The 22,500-nt window shown below is 43.1% G+C and overlaps 5 pseudogenes; 3 read left to right on the top strand and 2 right to left on the bottom strand.

Moving 5' to 3' along the window:
- The first annotated feature begins 11,167 nt into the window (after positions 1-11,167).
- Positions 11,168-13,375, top strand: LOC147418780 (uncharacterized; annotated as a pseudogene).
- A 3,989-nt stretch (positions 13,376-17,364) lies between these two features.
- Positions 17,365-18,028, bottom strand: LOC147418781 (uncharacterized; annotated as a pseudogene).
- Positions 18,029-18,086: 58 nt separating this feature from the next.
- LOC147418782 (uncharacterized) lies at positions 18,087-19,913 on the bottom strand (annotated as a pseudogene).
- Positions 19,914-19,975: 62 nt separating this feature from the next.
- On the top strand, positions 19,976-20,709 carry LOC147418783 (uncharacterized; annotated as a pseudogene).
- Positions 20,710-20,930: 221 nt separating this feature from the next.
- On the top strand, positions 20,931-21,456 carry LOC147418784 (uncharacterized; annotated as a pseudogene).
- Positions 21,457-22,500: the final 1,044 nt, after the last annotated feature.

Raw genomic sequence — 22,500 nt, forward strand, 5'->3', positions numbered from 1 at the left:
CCCTAACATCCTTCATACATCTGTAAGTTGGTATGTTTTCCAGCTGGAGTTCTAATTCTAGGGCAAGGGAGCGACAATATGAGTAGACTGCCTTTGCAAGTGTGGGTTTGTCACTCTCTTGTCAGTAGTGAGTATCCATTTAGGAACTCTTTCCAGCAGTTGGATTGTACTCGGATGTGCAGGTAAACGGCAAGCTTCTTTATCATGGAAAGCTACTGATTTTCAATGTTCCACCATTTCCCTGGCTCCAACATATATCCTTTGAAATCTTTCCAAATCAGATAGGAGATCATCATCCTCGAGATATTGTCTGGTTATGGAGTCCTGTTGATGTCTCAATTGCCTGTTCAGGGTAATAAGCTGCAGCGAATGTTGATGATCAGCAGTTGATCCCTCATCGTGCACATTCATTTTTCCTTTAGCATCCCTGCTGAGCTGGGACTGATCAACTCGCTGATTCCCAGTGTGACTGGGCTGCTGTTCTTCAGTCTGCTGGTTACCCGACTGATGCCCTTCATTTTGTCCTTCCTGTTGGCTCTCATTCTGGCTTGGCTAGTCTGGCCTCCTTCAGTTGGCCCTGTACCACCAGTACCAGGTCCTGGAGGTGGAGATGGTGGTGGAGCATCATCATCATCATTTGTATGCCCTGCTTCTTGGTCATCCTCCTCCTTATCATCTCCATCCTCCTTGTCTTCATCTTCCTTGTCTTCTTCTACCTCATCAGGAGAAGTCTGATGCTCAATATAATCCAATATAGCTTGATTCATCACATCAGTATTATACTCAGTCACCTTGTCCTGCAAATCACTCTGCATACTTTCAATCAAGGACTTCAAATTCTCTAAATTGAAAACAGCGTTGCCTGTTGGATTTAGAATTTCAGCCAAGCTGCTATAGATGTATCTTTCCGTTAGAGAGGCCTTCAGAGCTGTATGGTGAATGAACAGGTTTTTGAATTCCACCCGCTTCATTTTGAGCATTGTTTCAGCCCATTCTACAACTCTCAGTGCTTCATTTCGTTGATTCTTGATGATCGTTATCTCAGATTCAGCTTTAGCTAGCTTCTTGTTTAACAACTCATTAACCCTTTCTGAATGAGCTTCCAGTACCCTATGTTGTATGTTATGCTCTTCTCGGGCTTTTTGGATCTTTTCAATCTGATCTTCCGCCTCCTTCAAGTCAGTTCTAAGCTTTTTCACTTCATCTTCTGATCCAGCAGCCTCCATCAGTTTTCCCATACAACTGACAATGGTATTCCAAGAAGACTGTATGACGACTCAACATCTGTCTTTAACTGTAGCTGGATCAGAATCAGTAGGCTCATATATTGTCACTGGAGCCATGTAGGGTAAAGTTGCATAATCAGCTTTGCATAGCAGAAGATTCCCTTTCAATTGATGGGTCTGCATTTGCTTCAACTTATCCTGTTTCACCAGGTGCAAAATGTGTTCAGTATTTGGAGTAGAAACTCCACCTGGCAGAGTGGAAGAAGCTGGACCTTTGCCTTTGTCCATGTGGCTCTTCCCTTTGTCTACTGACTGGTCTGCTATCTTCTTAGAAGTGGTTGCCTTGGCCTGATCTTTTCCAGAACCAGTAGCAAGTGCACTTTGTGCTACTCACTGGCTAGGCACAGTCTTTTGAATAGATTGCTTCTTTGTCTGGCTCACTACAGCTTTCTCAGTATTCACTGTCTTGACCTGGCTTTTTATCTGCCTCAAAAACTCACTGCTCTTTGTCAAAGTAGTCTTTGGCTTCTTTGAACTGCCAGCCTGTTCTTCAGTTTCTTTTCTTTTCAAGTCTATTGAAGTAGTCTGACTGTCCGTTGCTTCGTCGTCTGAGAGCAGCTCAATGTTCTTAGGCTCCAAAACTGGCTTCTCACTCCAAGCCTTTTTTACTTGCTCATGAGCATCTGCAGCAGTGGCCCAATACAAAAATTACCAAACATACCAAGCTTTAAAAACATTTTGAGATTTTAGCTTGGCAGTTTGCTGGAGCACATTGTGTGACAGGATTTGACAAAGGTTAATAGGAACCTTTGGATCCAATATCTTGGCCAATAGCATAGCAAAAAGTTTCTCGGATACATACGTTGGGTTGTTTTTAAGGCTTACTGCTTTGGCTACAAACCTGTAAGCAGTGGAAGCTTCCAGTCCTACTACTGGAACTCCTTGACCACTTGCCTTGTGCTTATAACGGGTCTTCAAGAGACAATACATGATGCTTTAGTTAATCCGAAAGAGATTGTGCTTAGGGGCGATTCAAAAGAAGATATTCAAGAGGCGTTTTCATCTATAATAACAGGTCCTAAAGAAGTAATTGCGGGCGATCCATCATTACCAACTGACATCGAAGCAATTGACAATTCGCAATATATAGCTACCATTACCCAACCAATATCTCTAACTATTGAATTAGATATTGAAAAATATTGCGGATATCGTATAGAAAATCTAGCAAAATCCGGAAAGGGACAATTTCCCATCGATGTTGTATTTATGTCTGTCCGAAACGTAAATTATAGCATCCATCTATTTGGAAGTGGTAGAGCGACGCAGGAAATCTCATTCATTGAAATATGGACTAATGGTAGTCCGACACCACACGAAGCACTTAGGAAATCTTCTGAAAAACTCATGGACTTGCCAACCATCTTCTCGTATGTAAGGGGCGGTCTCTTCGAAAATGGCGAAGATTCTCTTGCTTCCTTTGCCTCCTTGAAAGTTTATAAAGGGTGATTCCCTTGCCTCTGCTTCCAAAGTAGCTTTTGCCTAAACATTTTTAGATTCCTTTGCCTTTTTTAGAGTTTCTAATGATTTTATGCCTTTGTTAGGCACATCTCTATGTTTATAAGCATAATAATAGAATAAAAAAGGCGTTCTTTAAAAAGATCTACTAAGAAGCAGAAACACACTACTATAAGCACCAGATGAGTAATAAACAATAATGAAACCCCCCTAACCTAAAAAAGTTAGTGGTTGGCTTGTTTTGTTTGCCCTAGCGACACCATTAAGAGGACTGGGCGATTGTGATTAGAGATCAATTCATTGTCGCTTCGAGTACACGACGAGGTTACGAAACATGTCATTGCGATAACATGGTAATTTAGAAACAAGGCGTGTATGAGAAACTATCAATGTCTACGGTTTGCATTGGGATTGACCTTCGGCACTTCAGGGCTCAACCAATTAAACTCTCGGTGTCTACGGCGTTAGAATGAACTTCGTGCATCCATTTATTTCTACGGAATTACCAACGCTAGACTGGACGTATTCGACCATGCGCCCAGATTATGCAGGGAAAACCAACGATACTTTTTAAGAGCAAAGGGTACAGGAACGTAGTGGCATTCTCAACTCATTCCTCTGATCCGAGTATAAATTGGATCGGCGAGAAAGGTTAACCCAACCCTGCTTGACACTTTGTGCCCCTCGCTCCCTAGTCTTGGCATAGGATTTAAAACATGGAAAAGGTGGGCTATAGGAAAAAGCGTAGGGAACCACTTACTTTAAATAAAACAAGAACTGAAAGAAAGAGGACTAAACATAATACCGGGTGGAAGATACATGCTTTACCTTGCAAGTTGTCAAAGCTTTCTTCTCAATAAGAGTGAGAGTTAGTGGTATATAGCTTTATCGAAGCCCAAAATGAAACGATGTTGCACTGAAGAGAACTACCTGGTTCGAAGCCAGGGACTCTATCCAATTGAGCTATCCGTGCGGGGGGGTTGGGTCAAGGAAAGACCAACCCTGGAAATGTTTTTTGCGTTATTTCAAAATGAGTTTGCGTAGTTAAAGAAAATTAACTCAATTAAAAGACAAAAAAGTCAATCTTTGTCATTGATGATCTCTCGGTTGGTTACGGAATAATTTAACCATCCCTTCCCTAAAAGAAAGTAATTACTTGATATATGTAATCCGTAATATTCGGATTCAGTCGTCAGCTGTGGTTTTTACCCTCCTCAGGGTGTTCGCTCTACCCATGAGACGGTTTTTTAACCACGACGTCTGCGTTTAAGTTTAAATGCAGTCCCTTTACGAATCCGGCTTCTAAGCCTATGGAACTTAACGGAAATCTAGACAGCGTCCCTGGCTTTATTATGAACGGCTTGGATTTTATCCGCCTCCTCCTGCGAAACAGTTATTTCTGTTTCTGGATTCAGCGGCATGTCTTGCTCAACAAAAACTACTTTTGGAGTCGGAGGCAAGAGCTCAAACAGGGCTTTGTACATGTCAATCAAAGGTTGCGCCTGGGAGACTATTTGCGCGGCATAATGCGCTATCACTTCCAGGGACATGCTTAAAGGGAGATATACCCCAGAGATGAGAATCAAACCAGGAATAAGGTCCTTACGGAACGACATGAACAGACGGGAGTTTGCCTCCTTGAACTGTATCGAAATCTGAGCCCATTCCTGCATGGTGGCTTTGCTGACTATGGAGGGGTTTCACTTCGCGGAGATAGAGTTTAATAGATTGTTTATTTGCACAGGTTGCACTTGTGAAACAAATTCATAACTGTTCTCAGCGCTGGGCAATCTGCCTTGTTGGCAGGTTTTTAGTATTTTATCACAATCTTGCCAAGTTTCAAATAAGATTGAACAGCAATCCTCCTCCTTTAGTTGCATAAACTGTGAATGTGAAGACGCTTGAGTTACTATTGAAGAACTACTAGCGCCCATATTCATACAGTATGCTGTTTTAGCAAACCCAAGCCCAATTAGATTTAAGAAAATTAAAAAAAGAGTAACAAACAAGAATACCTTTCTCAACGAAAGTTAGCCGCTTCATCCTCCTTCAGAGCTATAATTATCTGTTGTGGAGTTGCCACAGATGGTTTGGGCTCGTTGGGCATTCTGAATGCAAAATCTATGGTCTCTGATGTCACCGACACGTTTCTACCATTTACCATGGCCTGCCATCTTTAGCGTCGAAAGAATCAAGAACTTGCTTGATGATGTCTGCGTCAAAAGCAATTCTTCTAGCTTGCAACACAACTCAGAGATCCCATAGTTGTAGCAGAGTCATTGCTTGGTCAGTGAATACATAACGCTAGATTTTATTGTACGGTATGATGGGAAGGCTTGCCTTTGCAATAGCAACTATGGCCTGGGTTTCCTCAAGAGACTCCTGCATCTTCTCCTTCGACCCATACACTGTGAAGACGATGACGATGAAACAGGCGAAGGAGAAGAAGACTTACTTGTCGTGTCAAAGCCATACCCTGGTGTTGCTAGCAAGGCTAGCTGATAGTTAACTATCTCTTCAAATGTCGAGGTTTGCGGCTGTAGCGAAGAAACCTCGTAGCTTGTCAATGGCGAATAGTTAACATGAGAAAAGCGTCGCGCAGGGGATTTGTGAAGAAAAATGCTAACTCTCCTGACTGTTATACGTGTTCGCGCCATAAAAGCTCCACCACTCGCCGTTCCTAGACTTGTGTGCGTCGCTGCTGTCATGGCAGACATGCATTGGACAAGACTACGACCCATCCTTGAAATAATTACTACTGGCGTGCCATCTGACCGTTGGGTGCTTAAAAATTGAAAAGTGTGTCCCCACTGATACTGGACTGATTTCCAGTCTGGCTCGACCATACTGGTACTGATTCTAAGATCAGTCTAATCTGGTTCTTCTGGTACTGGTTCTGAAATTGGAGTTGGTTGCACATGAAAAAGTCCAAAAATGTCTGATTCCAGTATCTCTTGATCAGCAAGTCCCAGTTCCTTAGTACCTTGTTCTTGCCTAGTTTCTCTAGCCTCTGAATAATAAAGCTTGATCTTTGTCCCATTATATACTCCTGGCAACAATAATCCAGAAAAATCTTTCAGTCTGACTGTACCATTGGAGAAGACCCAGGCTATCTCAAATGGTCTTGCCTAGGCAATCTTCAGGTTAGGCTTTTTTGGACCCAGTCTAGACTAATATAGAAGCACCAAATCTCCTTTCTGAAATTCCCAAACTTTACTTCGGCGATCATGCTAGTGCTTCCTTCGTTGTTCAACAATTTCTTGTTTCAACATAGCCCGTTGCTTGAGTTCATCTAATTGCATTTGTTCATCTAGCCATTTTTTAAGATTGTGGTTGAAGTCTAAGCCATACTTCACAGCCATTCTCAGACTTGGGATCACAAACTCCATAGGAACCACAGCTTCAGTGCCATACACCATTCTGAATGGTGTCATTCCAGTAGTGACCTTATAAGCTGTCCTATAAGCCCATAGAGCAGTCTGAAGTTTCAAATCCCACTGGTCTGGTTTCTTTTGCACCACCTTAGTGAGAATAGTCTTTATTGTCTTGTTGCTACTTTCAGCCTATCCATTGCATCTAGGATAGTAAGGAGTATATTTCTGATGCTTTATTGAAAGCATATCCAATAGGATTTCCATCGAGTCATTGATAAAATGTGTTCCTTGATCGGTCACAATCTCTAATGGACATCCATATCGGCAGACAATATTCTCAAAACCTTGCAATTGACTTGGCTGTGTTGTCAGGAAGAGACTTAGCTTCAACCCACTTGGTTACATAACAAGTAGCCATTACTATGTACTTGTTCTTCCTGGGGGTAACCTTCTTCAAAGGTCCCATAAAATCTAGTCCCCATTTCATGAACACTCCCAGTGGTTGTACTAGCATCAAAGGAGTCATATTTGCAACTGTTGGTCCACCCATTCTTTGGCATATGTCACAAGTTTTACAAAAACTTTTGACATCAGCAATCAGTGTTTTCCACCACAGACCAGCTTGCAGAATCTTCTTGTAGGTTACTTAGTTGGAAAAGTGTCCCACCAGATTCACCATTATGCGCTTTTGAAATCACTTGCATTCTTCCTTCCATAGGGACACAACGTCAAAGTATACCATCAACACCCAGTCGGTAAAGTAATCCTCCATTCAGGATCAACTCATTCTTCTGCCTCTAACTGAAATAAATTAGCATCCACTGGTTCATCTCTCAAGGGTGATTCTGAATATCCTTCCGTACCTCTTGAGAGAAAATCAGCTCCACAATGGTTTCTGCCAGGCTTATGGAAAATTTTGAATTCAAACTCCATTAGGAACATCATCCATCTTATCAGCCTACCTTGAATAATGACTTTATTAATCAGAAACAGAAGATTTTAATGGTCCACATAAAAATGGAACAACTTTACCAACAGGTAATGCCTGAACTTTGTAGCGCTGAAAACCATTCCAAGGGCTTCTCTCTCAGTAGTTGTATAGCCTTGTTCAGCCTGATTGAATCTACGACTAGCAAAATAAACCGGAAAATCAGTTCTTCCGTCTGGCTGAGCTAATATTGTCCCCATTGCCAATGCCGAAGCATCTACATGTACGTGGAAAATAATATCCCAGTTTGGCTGCCTAAGGACTGGTTTACTGGTAATGGCTTTTTTAGATTCTGGAAGCTCTCCTCACATTCAGCAGTCCAGTTGAACTTACTGGTCTTCTTTGTAAGCTCATATAGTGGTACTGCTTGAGAAGCAAACTGATGTACAAATCTTCTATATAAATTCACATAACCCAAGAAAGAGCTCAACTCTGAAGTAGTTTTGGGTGCTTTAGCTTACTGAACACACGGAATTTTGTTATTGGCCATCTCTATTCCATTGCGGGAAACCACATGTCCCAGTAGCTGTCCCTTCTAGACTAGAAAAACAGATTTGAATGGATTCAAACAAATCCGCTTCTCCTGATAGCGTTTGAAAACCATTTCTAGGAATAGGAGGCGTTGTTACTCATCTGAATAGACAGTAAAGTCATCCATGAAAATGGCGAGGAACCGATGAAGTAATTCATTAAACATCTCCATCATACACCGCTAAAAGGTAGCTGGTGCATTGCACAGGCCAAAAGACATCACTAGATACATGAAATCTCCCTACTCAATGGATGAAAGTGGTCTTGGCTCTATCTTCAGGAGCGATCTGTAACTGGTTATAACCGTTATAACCATCCATGAAGCTATACATTTCATATCCTGCGATCTCGTCAAGCAACATGTCAGTAAAAGGCAAGGGAAATGGATCTTTGATAGTTTGGGCGTTTAGTTTCCTATAGTCGACACAAACTCTCAATTTTCCATTCTTCTTGGGAACGACGACTATGGGAAATATCCAATCGCTGCTTGCCACTTCTGTGATGAACCCAGCCTTGAGAAGATTATCAATCTCCACCTTGACCTTCTTTGCATAGTTTGGGGTTCATCCAGTATCTTTGCAATCGTATTGGCCTAGCATCTGGTTTCAGCGGTATTCGGTGTTGACATACTTCAGGATTTACTCCCTTCAGATCTGTATGTTCCCAGGAAAACACATCTTTATAGTTTTGGAACATTTTTCGTGCCTTTTCCTTCATTGCCGGGTTGAGGTGCTTGTTGACCTTGATCATCCTAGGATTATCCTCCGATCCTAGGTTCCACTCTTCCACTTCTTGGTCATCTGGAAGCAACCAATTTGGCCCGCCTCCTTTTCGTTTGGCCGAATCTTCAGCGTAATCCCAGGATGGTCCATTCATTTCTGAATTAGTATTCTGATCTACTGGGTACTCTTCAGAACATACTGGTTCCTCTACCATACCAGTATCAGCTGGTTCCACCATCCTTCTAGTTAGCTAAACTGTTATTTCCCCTGCATTGACTTCAGTAAACTGATCAGGGAATTGTCTTTTTTGCTTGTCATCCTTCTCTTTATTCAGCAAGACTGCATTCAAGTCAATCTCTGCCAAAGGGAATATATTCATGGCCGCTAGCATTGGCTCGATCTTCTTGGCCCTGTACTTCTGACATAACTCCTTCAGACTCAGTTCCTTTCTCCATCTCCTATTATTATTTGTCTAGATTTGGATTCTGCCACTAGCCCCTTCTATGGTTAATCTTTGGTTTGCATAGTCATGAACAGCATGTGCTGTTCTCAACCATGGGTGCCCTAGTAGCATCCCATATGCCCCTTGCACACCTAGAACTAGGAAACTGGTTTTGAATTTCTCCCTCCCAACTCTTATCTGCATATTTTCAATCATACCCGTCCCCTGTAGGACTCTATGATCTGCCATTCGTACTTTGAATGGTGATGGTTTCATATTAGAGATACCCATTCTTTGATGAAGATGGACTCCCATTATGGTGACTCCTGCTTCTCCATCCAAGATAACACTTGAGAGAGGTTCCCATTGCTTCCTAACCTTGTAGTCCACCTGAATAAGTGGAACTTCATCATCTTGAACGGCCGTCAGGTCCACTGTTCTGGCCTCCGCCTCAGCTTTCCTGCGCTGTCTGATAAAGTTGGCCACCTCAGGCAAGGTTTTTCTGATATCTTCCAGCTCTACAATCAACTTCTGAATTCTATCACAAATTTTCACATGAATTTCTTCTCTCTCTTGGTCAGACTGATTGTCAGAGCTTGAAGAACTGGTATCTTCACACTGCCATTCCTCTTTTGCAGTGCTTCCACTCTTTCCATCCACTCTCAGTTCATCAGCTAGTCCATGTACCATAGCCAGCATGGTCTCAGTTATGGCCGGTACTGATTGATCTTTATCAGTCGATTGGGCTGGTATCCTTTGAATGACTTTAGCTTCGGAACTTTCTAGCTGCTCTAGCAGCTTCTTGGCTGAATCCTCTATGATTTTAGCCGCTAGTTCCCTTTGCTCTTGCCACTCATCTACCACCTTTTCTTTACCTTTGGCCTTCCAAATTTCTCTTTGTTGAGCCCACTTGCTACTGGTAGGATTGACTGGTGCTTCTGAAGTGTCTGGAATTTCTTCAATGACTACACACTTGCTTCTAATAACTACCTTGACTGGCACTGGCTCTGGTGCCTTAGCCTCAGTAGTAGTAGTTGCAGGTGCATCTTGGCATTGGGCTACAAAATGGCCATACTTCCCACAAGTGTAGCAATTCATGCTCCTATTCTGGAAGTTTCCTCTTCCTCTGCCTCTGCCCATACCTGGTTGGAATCGGCCACGTCCCTGACCAATACCACTGGTACCTGGTCTCTCCTCTTGAACTACTTTGACTAGTTCTACCTTCTTTGGTTCAGTGTAGGCAGCCACTGACAGATCTTTGCCTTTCTTAAAAAAGTGGATTTTGATGCCACAATTGTTCCATAGATGACCAAAAGCCTTATAGTAGGTACATTGTGGACATTCATTGGAGATATGGTCCTTGGATTTGCATTTCGAACACCAAGTATCCATCTTCTGAACTGGTTGTCTTGTGTGGCTAATTTTGGCAATCTGTCTAGCCATTTCTTCAATTTTCTTGGTCCAGGATCCCTTTCTTGATTTCTCCTTGGCTTGTTCATTAGAGCTTCTCTCGGAGCTACTAGACGTCTCACTGGAATCAGAACTTTGAGTAGCAGATCTACTGCTACTGGTCCTTCACTTCTTGTGGCTCTTTTCCTTCTTGGACTACTGTTCCAGCTTTAATGCCCTTTGGACCAGATCATTGAATTTCTTGGTAGGGGCTGGTACCTCTTGTTCCCTAAGCTTTTTTCTTCTAAACCCATTCAGGAACCATGCCCTCAACCTCTTCTCAGATGGAGGTTCCTGTAACTGCCTGGTTAGCTCCTTGATATTTTCCACATAACTGCGGACTGATAAATTTCTTTGTTTGATCTTATCTAGCTCAAGGAGAATATCTTCATCCCCTCTATTATTGGAATATTCCAACCTAAAGGCTTTAAGCAATTTGTTGTATGATCTGAGTTGGCAGGCAAGGTAATGGTAATACCATTTCCTCATTGCCTCCTTCAAGGTTTGTGGAAAATATTCCCCCCAATCATCTTCATGAATATTTTTCAGTTCAGCATACTGCTCGAAAGCCTGTATGTGAACGTCTGGATCATCCTTCTTCCCTCCCTTGAATATTGGAAAAGAAATCTTCAAGGAAGCTGTGTAATCATTTTGATTACTACTGATCCTGCCACTTCCCTTCTTGGATTCAGAATGGCGCTTGGGAGTCTTCTTGCAATTGTCAGTGTTAGCATCCCAATCAATCTTTGTCTTTGTCTCAGTGTTAGTGTCTTCTTTGGTTTGTCTGCTAGAAGTACGGTGACTACCTTTACTTCCCTTGGTACCCTCATCTCTCTGCCGGGACTGAAAACTTTTGGAACTCTTGGCTTTCCGTGCTTCTCGTTCTGCCCGTCGGCGTCGAGAATGATTGGAGTGTTATGAGTCTTGTGCCTCATCAGCCTAACTATGCTCCTCCTGAGCCTCAGTGCCAGTCATCTTCTGTTGCTTGGGGTCAGACTCTCTTCCTGGCTCCTCACGAATGGGATCAACAGGAATGGTGGATTTCCGGCCACGACTAGATTTTGGTGCCATTGCTAAAAACTTCCAACCGGGAGAAGAGTCTTTTAGTCAACGAGCTTCAACTCCCACCGTGATTGCCAAAATGGAATTGGAGCTGATCTCTTGAGACAGCTAATTCCAGTGTTAGAAGATTTCAGCTACTAGTGTAGGAAGATTTCACACAGTAGACTGGACAGGAATCAGAAACTAGACTGGAATTTGGATACTGAAATAAGAATCAGACTTATGTACTGAAAATAAGGTTCAGATTCAGATTCAGAAGACTGGATGAGAAGTAGGTGTAGCTAGAATATATGCCATGATATGAATCACAGATCAAGATTACAACAAATATGATTTACAAAGAGAGAGTACAGCCGACAATACTGCAAATGATTCTCAAGTACAAGTGTAGCCAAGGCACTAACCCAAATGATAACAATTGCCAACCCGATTACAATGTAAGAGCCCCTATTTATACACTTCGGGTTTACTGTAGTAATTACCATAGTAACTACTAAGTAATTCGCTGCCCATCTCCTAAGAAGACATTCCCACACAGTGAACTATCCAGCCGTCTACAAGAGGAAAAAAGACAGTTGAAAGAGGAAGAAAGACTGCTGCGAGAGGAAAAAAGACAGCTACAAGAAAAAGAAAACTTCTTGCTTCAGCTGCAATTGAGGGGTACAAGCAATGTACGCCCGACCCCGACTGTTGAGCGTGTGAAGGAGGTGCTGGATGGATTCTGGGAGCGTGTGGTCGAATCCTATGGCACTACCATGGTTCGTCCAGAAGACTTGAAAGGAACGTTTACACTCTGCAAGGTGCTTGTATGTCTTAGGGCCCCACAAAGAGAGGGTGTTCCATCCCATCCTAGTTTGCTATGGCAAGGGTTGGTCGATCCAATTTCCCACTTCACGGAAAGAGTCCTCCACTCTACCCAGTTCCCGAGCCTCCACTTACTATTTTCCTGGATGTATCTAGGGCTGGTAAAACCAGGACACTTTATGAGATTGGGTGTAAGCAGTAGTGCATATATTTGACTAGTGTGCTAGAGGAAGGGAGTGGCCTTGTAGCAGAAGGCTCACGTGATCTACACGCAGTGGCTAAGGCTTTGCAGCTTCTGTATTCGGGAGAAAGCGCGATTCCAAACTTTTCATTGAAGTTTTGTTTAAAGGCTTTATTGCTCAGCAGGTTTTTCATCATTCAAAAAAGTGTAGAGATGCTACATCCTATGTAGAATATTACTTGGCTATATAAATAGGTGAATTGTCATATAGGATATCCATACGGTGACCCTTGGAAGTACTTAACAGAGAAGCTCTTGCATGAGATCAAAAGTGTATAGGACATCAACGCTTGGGACGATGTTTTCACCCACTGGCTTTTACGATTTAAGTGAGATTGGCAAGGACCCATAATAGTGGATAAGTGCCAAGATGTGCATAGGTATCTTTCAAATAGGTTTAAATCACCCAATGCAGGTGCTTTCACGCGGTCAATGATAGACAAGCTTGTCATTGCTCTCTTTGACTCTGCCAACTTTACCCAATCAGGTTTCTACCTTTCGGGGACGCGGAGAAGTCTCCTTCAGAATGCAACTCATATTTCAGCGACTTTGAAGAACAGGCTACAAGTACGTGTATGGACAAGCTTTGGGGGTTTCTATAGTGAGGATGCATATGCTGACAGATTGTTAAAGGATACGAGCAAATTTGATTTTGCCAAGATTCTCAAGTTGTATTACGGGACACAGATTCTTCGTCACAACATTAGAGATATACATTGCAACTGATGACCCATCTCTCAACGCAACCGATTACTTGATACAGTTTGGAGATCAGATCTCAAAGATGAGAGGTCCAAAGACTAGTGTTGAATCAACGATGGGGCTGAGCACGAAAAGTTTGGATGATGTGATAAGGTTTTTCGCAAAATGTGTTGTCACATGGCATGTCAGCAAGGCACGACAGCTTGTTGAAGACATAGTTGCTCTACATTTCTTTGGCTGTCCAAAGATGGCAGTTGTAAACCCAAGCCTATCCCTTGTGGAGTTTGGATTGGCAAGGATAGCCGAAGAATCATAGGTAGGTGTTGTAACATGGTCAGAGGCTGACAAAGAAGGGGTGTTTGACATCGGTGCAAGCGAGACTGAGTACAAAATTGTACAAATGGAAGAACCCCTAGTTTGCAAGGCGTTTTGGCATTATTTTTTGTCTAAACAGAAATTAACTGAGATTCAAAGGAATCTTGTAGTCTCATTCAAATCGTCATGCAAATCCTGTGTATCATGCTTTGGAGAAGAAGAGACCGAAAGAGTCTCCTTCTCCTGAATCCATTCAATCTTTGCCTGCACATTAGAAATGAGAGATGGAGAATGAACAACTTGATTTTCATGAATGACAATGAGAGAGTCACTTTTGGCATTGAAAGTGAATGTATTTTCCGCCCAATCAATGAATGGGTTATGCTCACGAAACCATCGAATGCCCAAAATCATATCACATCCTGAGAGAGGAGAGACTACAAATTGTCTACGGAAAGCAACTTGTTGAACTATAAACAACACATCAAGGCGCTCCTTCATGATGTGACCGAGTCCATACTAGGAGCGAAGCCAGAAACCTCGAGAGGAGATTTTGGACTAACCTCTATCCGGGCTTTCTCAACAAAAGAGGGACCAATCACATCATGCATAGTACCTGGGTCAAACAGTATAACACTGCCCCGTCATATGACCATAACATTTAATGAGGGACTCATCAATGGGAGGGTCATGAGAAACTTGGGGCACACTCGTGTTGTCATTGATTGGATTGACAAAGGAAGTGAGTTCTCTGGATTCTTTAGATGCATTCGATTCAAGCTTAGGACATGTTCTTTTTATGTGACCCTTAATGTGACAATGAAAACAACGACCTTCCTTAGAATAAGTGCTTTGCTCTTCCGACGTTATGTATCCTCCTAAAATTCCTTGTGCTACCTTTTCATCTAGAGTGTGCTTAGGTTTAGCAATTGTGTTAGCTTTACCCTTAGGTTCACTTTGAGAGTTCTTTTTTGAGAGACTATTGGAAGATTGGTTAGAAGAGTTACCGTTCTTACCATTCTTACCGTTCTTAGGTTTCTGCTAAGTCTGAGAGGTACTTGTCGAAATCTTGTTTTCCTTAGGCTTTCCCTTGTTGTGCTTCATCTCCTTTGCAAGAGTAATCACTACCCCCTTGTTGAGATCGATTGGATTGAGCCTCTCGACATCATACTTGATATACAATCATCCAATCCACAAAGGAATGCCTCCTTGTGCTCCGCATCCGATTTGCATAATCGAGTGCCGAGCTGCAAAACACGATTAGAGAAAGACATAACTGGCATACCATTTTGCTTGAGACCGCGCCAATCGTCCTTCAATCGTGCGAGGTACTGAGGTGGCATAAAACGCGCCTTGAGCTTGTCTTGGAAATCCGCCTAACTGAAGGAAAGGGGCGTGAATTCGTCGGCTTCCTCTAGATGCGCGGCAAACTGTGCCTCTTTCCATGTGTGGTACCGATTGATGACATCACCGACAAGGTACATAACTGCCGTCAAAACCTTGCTACTTCCTATCTTCTTAGTTGTCAAAAAATAAGCATTAACTTGATGCAACCAAGAATGAATAACCTTAGCATTCATCTTACCATCATATTTATTGAACTGGATCTCCTCTGTGAGACTGGGTTGTCGGAGTCTGAATCTCGGCTTGCGCCACTTGAGGAACTACCAACATCTTCGGCTAGTTCGGACTTCCATGCAAAGACCTGTCAAACCAATTCTTGCATGCGTAGGTCTCTCTGAACCTCACGATCAGCCTCCAAGGCCGCTCGTCTTGCTTCAACATCCTCCTTTCTTTGTGCTTTTCTTTCTTTTCATGCATCGCGCTCGCGTTCCAAAGTAGTGCGAGTTGCTTCTTGTTGTGCCAGTGCAACGCGATTTGCTTCATGTTGTTGTGCCAACGCAACTGGATTCGCTTCTTGTTGTTGTGCCATCATGTCCATCATCGACTTGACCATCGCCTCCGTAGAATTTGGTACAATTCGTGGTGTCGATGGGAAAGGGAGAGGGTCGAAAAAACCTCCTGGTGGGAAAAATTATTCATCGACTCTCTCATGCTCATCCTCCAAGCGAAGTATCCATTCCGATTCGAGTGATGACCATAGACTGTGATCTTGGGTTCTTAAGTTCACGAGGAACTTGGGTTCTTATGAGTCTTGGGTTCTTGGGTTCTTGGGGGTCTTGAGTTATTGAGGTTCTTCTTTCGCTTGCAATCTGTGTTCGAGAAGGATCTTCTCTTCACCCGAGCTCCTCTTTTCTGCGGGCGCACCCCTTGGCGGTCTTGCGCTCACACCAAAGTTGTTTTTTCCCACCTCACGTCGATTGGCTGGCCGCTAAGTGCATGGTCCGCTCTCAACGAGTGAAAAGAGGCACAAGGGGGGCTGGACAAGCCCTTCTTTCTTGGGTTTCCTATCACTCTTCAAAAACACGATCAGGAATCGACACGCCTAACAGAACTTGGGTTACGTGCGACCGCAATAACCAAAAAGATTATATGGTTCTTGTGGTTCTTTCCTTGAGTGATACAGAACACTGCCAAAGCTTTGATACCAATATAAGGTGCAGTGGAAGTGAATGTTGAACTTTGCTCAACATGAGTGCTCCGAACTGTGCTCAAGGTTCCTTTTGTTCTTATGGAAGGGAGAGCCTTCCATTCTTAATGAAAGAGTGCAATTGACACATACAAAGTGAATGGACACTGTGAATGGAAGTGCATGAGACTGAGAGATTCATAAAGAAGAGAGTACGGCACCAAAGACGTTTGTAAACCCTTCTCCGAAGGCCCCACTCTCGTTGGCGAGAGTGGTCTACTATTGATTGCAGAATCTGGTACAAAGTGGATGTATGAAAACTGATGCAAGTCTAGGGATATGTCGATGTCGACGATGTGGATGACGAGACCGACTCAGTGGCTGAAAATTGATGCACTTTGGGCTGAAATCTACTACTGCAAAACGCTGGTTTTAGGCTGTCCAAAAATACTAATCAAGCTATGGGAAAACTGTTGTTTTGGTTGCGTTTTCTGGTGCCTCAAACTGCTGAATTTTTGAGGTCTTCTCGCTGAATTTTTGGGACTGTAGCGCTGCTGAAAACGCTAGGGAAAAAGGCTGTGATGCTGATGTTGAAAAACGCTAGGGGACTGGGATCTGTGGCGATGAGGCTTGGCTGAAAAATGCTAGGTGCTGGGGTCTATGGTGATGAGGCTATTGCTGAAAAATGCTAGCTTGTGGAGGTCTTGATTGGAGGAAAAACGCCACCAAGGGGGAAAGTCTTGCTGAGAGAGAGAGGGGGGGAACACGTAGTTGTAAAACACATAGCAGTCTGCTAGAGCAAGCATGGAAAACCCATCATGTAGGGAGATAGCAATACCCGTTAACATAGGTTATTAGATATCCTAGTCAGTGGTGACTGATATTGTGCTGAGAAACCCATGCATCTATAGCATGCAAAACTAGACCCATTAGGTAGGCACAGTGATCAATACATAAATACCAGTGAAGTATATCCCTGTCCCACAACCGAGCAAGCAGATCAACTCTTGAAGAATGTTACAAAAGCAATACTGTGTAGAGGGTTCATCACCATAGGCCAAATCTGTGTTGGATAACACTTGAGCTACAACAATGCAGATTAGGTTTAGCTCAAAAAATAATACCCTACAATAGTAAACAATGAAGTACGACTTAAGGTGAGCTATAATCAAAGCAATCATGGGCAAATGGGAGCAATTCTCGCACCAAGAGACCTGTCCAGTGAGTAATCAAAACCAGTCTACAATCAGCCAAACTCAGACCATTAATATAATCAAATGTATGTGTGCCTCTGAGAGAAGCCTCGACAAAAAAACCAAATACAAGGCATAGAAAAGACTGAAAAGGCAGTTTTCCTCACCGTACGCATGCTTTCTTCATTTCCTTAACAGCTTCACTAAGCCAATTGTCTACAAACATCACTATATTACTACTATCGACAACACCAAGTAAAGGCTTTGTCATAGTGAATTTTGCCTCTTGGCATCCAGCTTGTGCTTACCATGCCTTGTCCGTGGATTTGGATTCTCATCAAGGTATTGAACCTTATAACAAGCACTTAAGGGATATTTCAAATGCACCAAGTCTGTTGTCACCACGATCTTCAGACATCCCTCCTTGGAAAGCTCTCGAAGCCATATGGCACCTTGCTCGTCAAATGGGTGCTTCACCTTCGGCTTTCCAGAATTGTCTGCCTTCTTGTGCAAGAAGAGCTGACCTAGATCTAGCGTATCAAAGGCATCCCTCAGTTATGCCATGTTCATAGTTCCATGACTCTTCACTTGTACTTAACACGGAAGTTAAACCCTTGATTGGTTGATCTCTACTTCAAGTAAGAACACCACATCTGGACCAATTGTGATATCACATCCCGTGAAAAGAAGAACCGGAAACATATCTGCTCCTGCTACCACATCATCAATCCAATGCCATAGCCTATATTGTTTTGTCAGATGTCCCACCATCTTGACACCTTCCACCTTTTAAAACGACAAGCTTTGCAGTCTAACGATATACATCTGCAATGTCTCAATGTTGGTCCTTGTACCAAGATGGGAGCATGGCTGCAAGAGCTTTTCCATCAAACAACCTACCAGTCATTTCTTCAACTGCAATTTCATACATCTCACCAACCTGTGAGTGGCTTCCCTCTCCCTTGGAGACTTCAAGATTTCTTTGAATCTCAGCCAATTTCTGTTTAGACATAAAATAATGCCAAAAAGCCTTGCAAACTAGGGGTTCTTCTATTTGTACAATTTTGTTCTCAGTCTCGCTTGCAGCGATACCAAACACCCCTACTTTGTCAGCCTCCGAGCATATTATAACACTTGCCCTTGATTCTTCGGCTATCCTTGCCAATCCAAACTCCACGAGGGATAGTCTTGGGTTTACAACTGCCATCTTTGGACAGTCAAACAACTGTGGAGCAACCATGTCTTCGACAAGCTGTCGTGCCTTGCTGACCTGCCTTGTGACAACACCTTTTCCGAAAAACCTTATCACATCATCAAAAATTTTCCTGCTCAGCCCCATCGTTGATTCAGCAATAGCCTTTGGACCTCTCATCTTCGAGATCTGATCTCCAAACTGTATCAAGTAATCGATTGTGTTGAGAGATGGGTCATCAGTATCAATGTATCTCTCTAATGCTCTGACGAAGAATCTGTGTCTCCCGTAATACAGCTTGAGAATCCTATACAAGTACCGGTAGCCTGTTCTTCAGAGTGCCTGAAATATGGGTTGTGTTCTGAAGAAGGCTTCTCCCCGTCCCCGAAAGATAGAAAGCTGATTGGGTAAAGTTGGCAAAGTCAAAGAGAGAAATGACAAGCTTGTCTAGCATTGACCGCGTGCAAGCACCGGCATTGGGTGAGTTAAACCTGTTCTAAAGATACCTCTGCACCTCTTGGCACTTATCCACTATTATGGGTCCTTGCGATTCTCTCTTAAATCGTAAAAGCTAGTGGGTGAAAACATTGTCCCAAGCGTTGATGTCCTGTACACTTTTGATCTCACGCAAGAGCTTCTCTGTTAAGTACTTCCGAGGGTCACCGAATGAATATCATATATGACAATTCACCTGTTTATGCAGCCATGTAATATTCTGCATAGGATGTAGCGTTTCTTCACTTTTCCGCATTATGAAAAACCTGTTGAGCAATAAAGCCTTCAAAGAGCACTCCAATGAAAAGTCTGGAATCCCGCTTTCTCCCGAATAGAGCAACTGCAAAGCCTCAGCCACACTGCCTACAGATCACCTGAGCCTTCTGCTACAAGGCCACTCCCTCCCTCTGGCACACCAGTCCAATATATGCACTGCTGCTTACACCCAATCTCATAAAGTGTCCTGGTTTTTCCAGCCCCAGATACATCCAGAAAAATAGTAAGTGGAGGCTTGGGAACTCGGGTAGACTGGAGAACTCTTTTGGTGAAGTGGGAAATTGGATCCACGACACAACAAACTAGGATGCGATGGAACACCCTCTCTTTGTGGGGCCCTAAGACATACAGGCACCTTGCAGAGTGCAAATGTTCCTTTCAAGTCTTCTGATGAACCATGGTAGTGCCCCACAAAGAGAGGGTGTTCCATCCCATCTTTGTTTGTGGTGGCAAGGGTTTGTGGATCCAATTTCCCACTTCACCGAAAGAGTCCTCCAGTCTACCCGAGTTCCCGAGCCTCCACTTACTATTTTCGTTGATGTATCTGGGGTTGGTAAAACCAGGACATTTTATGAGATTGGGTGTAAGTAGTAGTGGATATATTTGACTAGTGTGCCAGAGGGAGAGAGTGGCCTTGTAGGAGAAGGCTCAGGTGATCTGCAAGTAGTGGCTGAGGATTTGCAGCTGCTCTATCCGGGAGAAAGCGCGATTCCAAGATTTTCATTGCAGTGTTGTTTGAAGGCTTTATTGCTTCGCAGGTTTTGCATAATTCGGAAAAGTGAAGAGATGCTACATCCTATGCAGAATATTACATGGCTGTATAAATAGGTGAATTGTCATATAGAATATCCATTCGTTGACCCTTGGAAGTACTTAACAGAGAAGCTCTTGCGTGAGATCAAAAGTGTACAGGATATGAACGCTTGGGACGATGTTTTCACCCACTGGCTTTTACGATTTAAGCGAGATTGGAAAGGACCCAAATTAGTGGATAAGTGCCAAGAGGTGCACAGGTATCTTTCAAACAGGTTTAACTCACTCAATGCCGGTGCTTGCACGCGGTCAATGCTAGACAAGCTTGTTATTGCTCTCTTTGACTCTGCCAACTTTACCCAATCAGCTTTCTACCTTTCGGGGACGAGGAGAAGTCTCCTTCAGAATGCAACCCATATTTCAGGCAGTCTAAAGAACAAGCTACTAGTACTTGTATGGACAAGATTTGGAGGTTTCTAAGTGAGGATGCATTGAAGCAATATGCTGACATGGTGTTAAAGGATACGAGCAAAATTCATTTTGCCAAGATTCTCAAGTTGTATTACCGGAGACACAGATTCTTTGTCACAACATTAGAGAGATACATTGCAACTGATGACCCATCTCTCAACGCAACCGACTACTTGATACAGTTTGGAGATCAGATCTCAAAGATGAGAGGTCCAAAGGCTGGTGCTGAATCAATGGTGGGGCTAAGCACGACAATTTTTGAAGATGTGATAAGGTTTTTCGAAAAAGGTGTTGTCACATGGCATATCATCAAGGCACGGTAGCTTGTTGAAGGCATGGTTGCTCTACATTTCTTTGGCTATCCAAAGATGGCAGTTGCAAACCCAAGCCTATCCCCCCTCGTGGAGTTTGGATTGCAAGGATAGCCGAAGAATCACAAGCAGGTGCTGTAACATGGTCGGAGGCTGACAAAGAAGGGATGTTTAGCATCGGTGCAAGCGAGACTGGGTACAAAATTGCACAAATAGAAGAACCCGAAGTTTGCAAGGCGTTTTGGCATTATTTTATGTCTAAACAGAAATTGGTTGAGATTCAAAGGAATCGTGTAGTCTCCAAGGGAGAGGAAAGCCACTCACAGGTTGGTGAGATGTATGAAATTGCAGTTGCAAAAATGATTCGTAGGTTTTTTGATGGAAAAACTCTTGCATCCATGCTCTCATCTTGCTACAAGGACCAGCATTCAGACATTGCAGATGTATATCGTCAGACTACAAAGCTTGTCATTCCAAAGGTCGAAGTTGTCAAGATGGTTGGACATGTGACAAAACAATATAGGCTATGGCATTGGATTGATGATGTGGTAGCAGAAGCTAATATGTTTCCGGTTCTTCTTTTCACACGATGCGATATCACATTTGGTCTAGATGTGTTGTTGTTTCTTGAAGTAGAGATCAACCAATGAAGGGTTTTACTTCCCTGTTTAGTACAAGTGAAGACTCATGGAACTATGCACATGGCAGAACTGAGGGATGCCTTTGATACGCTAGATCTAGGTCAGCTCTTCTTGCACAAGAAGGCAGACCTAGATCAATTCTGGAAAGCCGAAGGTGAAGCACCCAATTGACGAGCAAGGTGCCATATGGCTCGAGAGCTTGCCAACGAGGGATGTATGAAGATCATGGTGACAACAGATTTGGTGCATTTGAAATATCCCTAAAGTTCTTGTTATAATGTTCAAGACCTTGATGAGAATCCAAATCCACGGACAAGGCGTGGTAAGCACAAGCTGGATGCCAAGAGGCAAAATTCAACTATGACAAAGCCTTTACTTGGTGTTGTCGATAGTAGTAATATAGTGATGTTTGTAGACAATTGGCTTAGTGAAGCTATTAGGGAAATGAAGAAAGCATGTTAACGGGTGAGAACAACTGACTTTTCAATTTTTTCTATGACTTGTATTTGGTTTTTTTGTCGAGGCTTCTCTCAGAGGCACACATACATTTGATTATATTAATGGTCTGAGTTTGGCTGATTGTAGACTGGTTTTGATTACTCACTGGACAGGTCTCTTGGTGCAAGAATTGCCCCCGTGTGCCCATGATTGCTTTGATTATAGCTCACCTTAAGTCGTACCTCATTGTTTACTACTGTAGGGTACTATTTTTTGAGCTAAACCTAATCTGCATTGTTGTACCTCAAGTGTTATCCAATACAGATTTGGCATATGGTGATGAACCCTCTACACAGTATCGCTTTTGTAACATTCTGCAAGCGTTGATCTGCTTGCTCGATTGTGGGACAGGGATATACTTCATTGGTATTGATGTATTGATCAGTGTGCCTGTCTAATGGGTCTAGTTTTGCATGCTATGCACGCATGGGTTTCTCGGCACAATTCACTGACTTGGATACGTGTTTTAGAGCTACATGTTCCCTCTCTCTCTCTCAACAGGACTTTCCTCCTTGGTGGCGTTTTTCCTCCAAGCAAGACCTCCCATAGGCTGGCAGTTTTCAGCAATAGCCTCATCTCTATAGACCCCAACACCTAGCGTTTTTCAACCAAGCCTCATCACCACAGATCCCGGTCCCCTAGCGTTTTTCAACATCAGCATCACATCCTTTTTCCCTAGCGTTTTCAGCAGCGCTACAGTCCTAGCAATCAGCGAGAAGACCTAAGAAATTAAACAGTTTGAAGCCCCCGAAAACGCAACCAAAAC

Source organism: Adiantum capillus-veneris, chromosome 29 (assembly GCF_014529385.1).
Source record: "Adiantum capillus-veneris isolate H3 chromosome 29, ASM1452938v2, whole genome shotgun sequence".
Lineage (NCBI taxonomy): Eukaryota > Viridiplantae > Streptophyta > Polypodiopsida > Polypodiales > Pteridaceae > Adiantum > Adiantum capillus-veneris.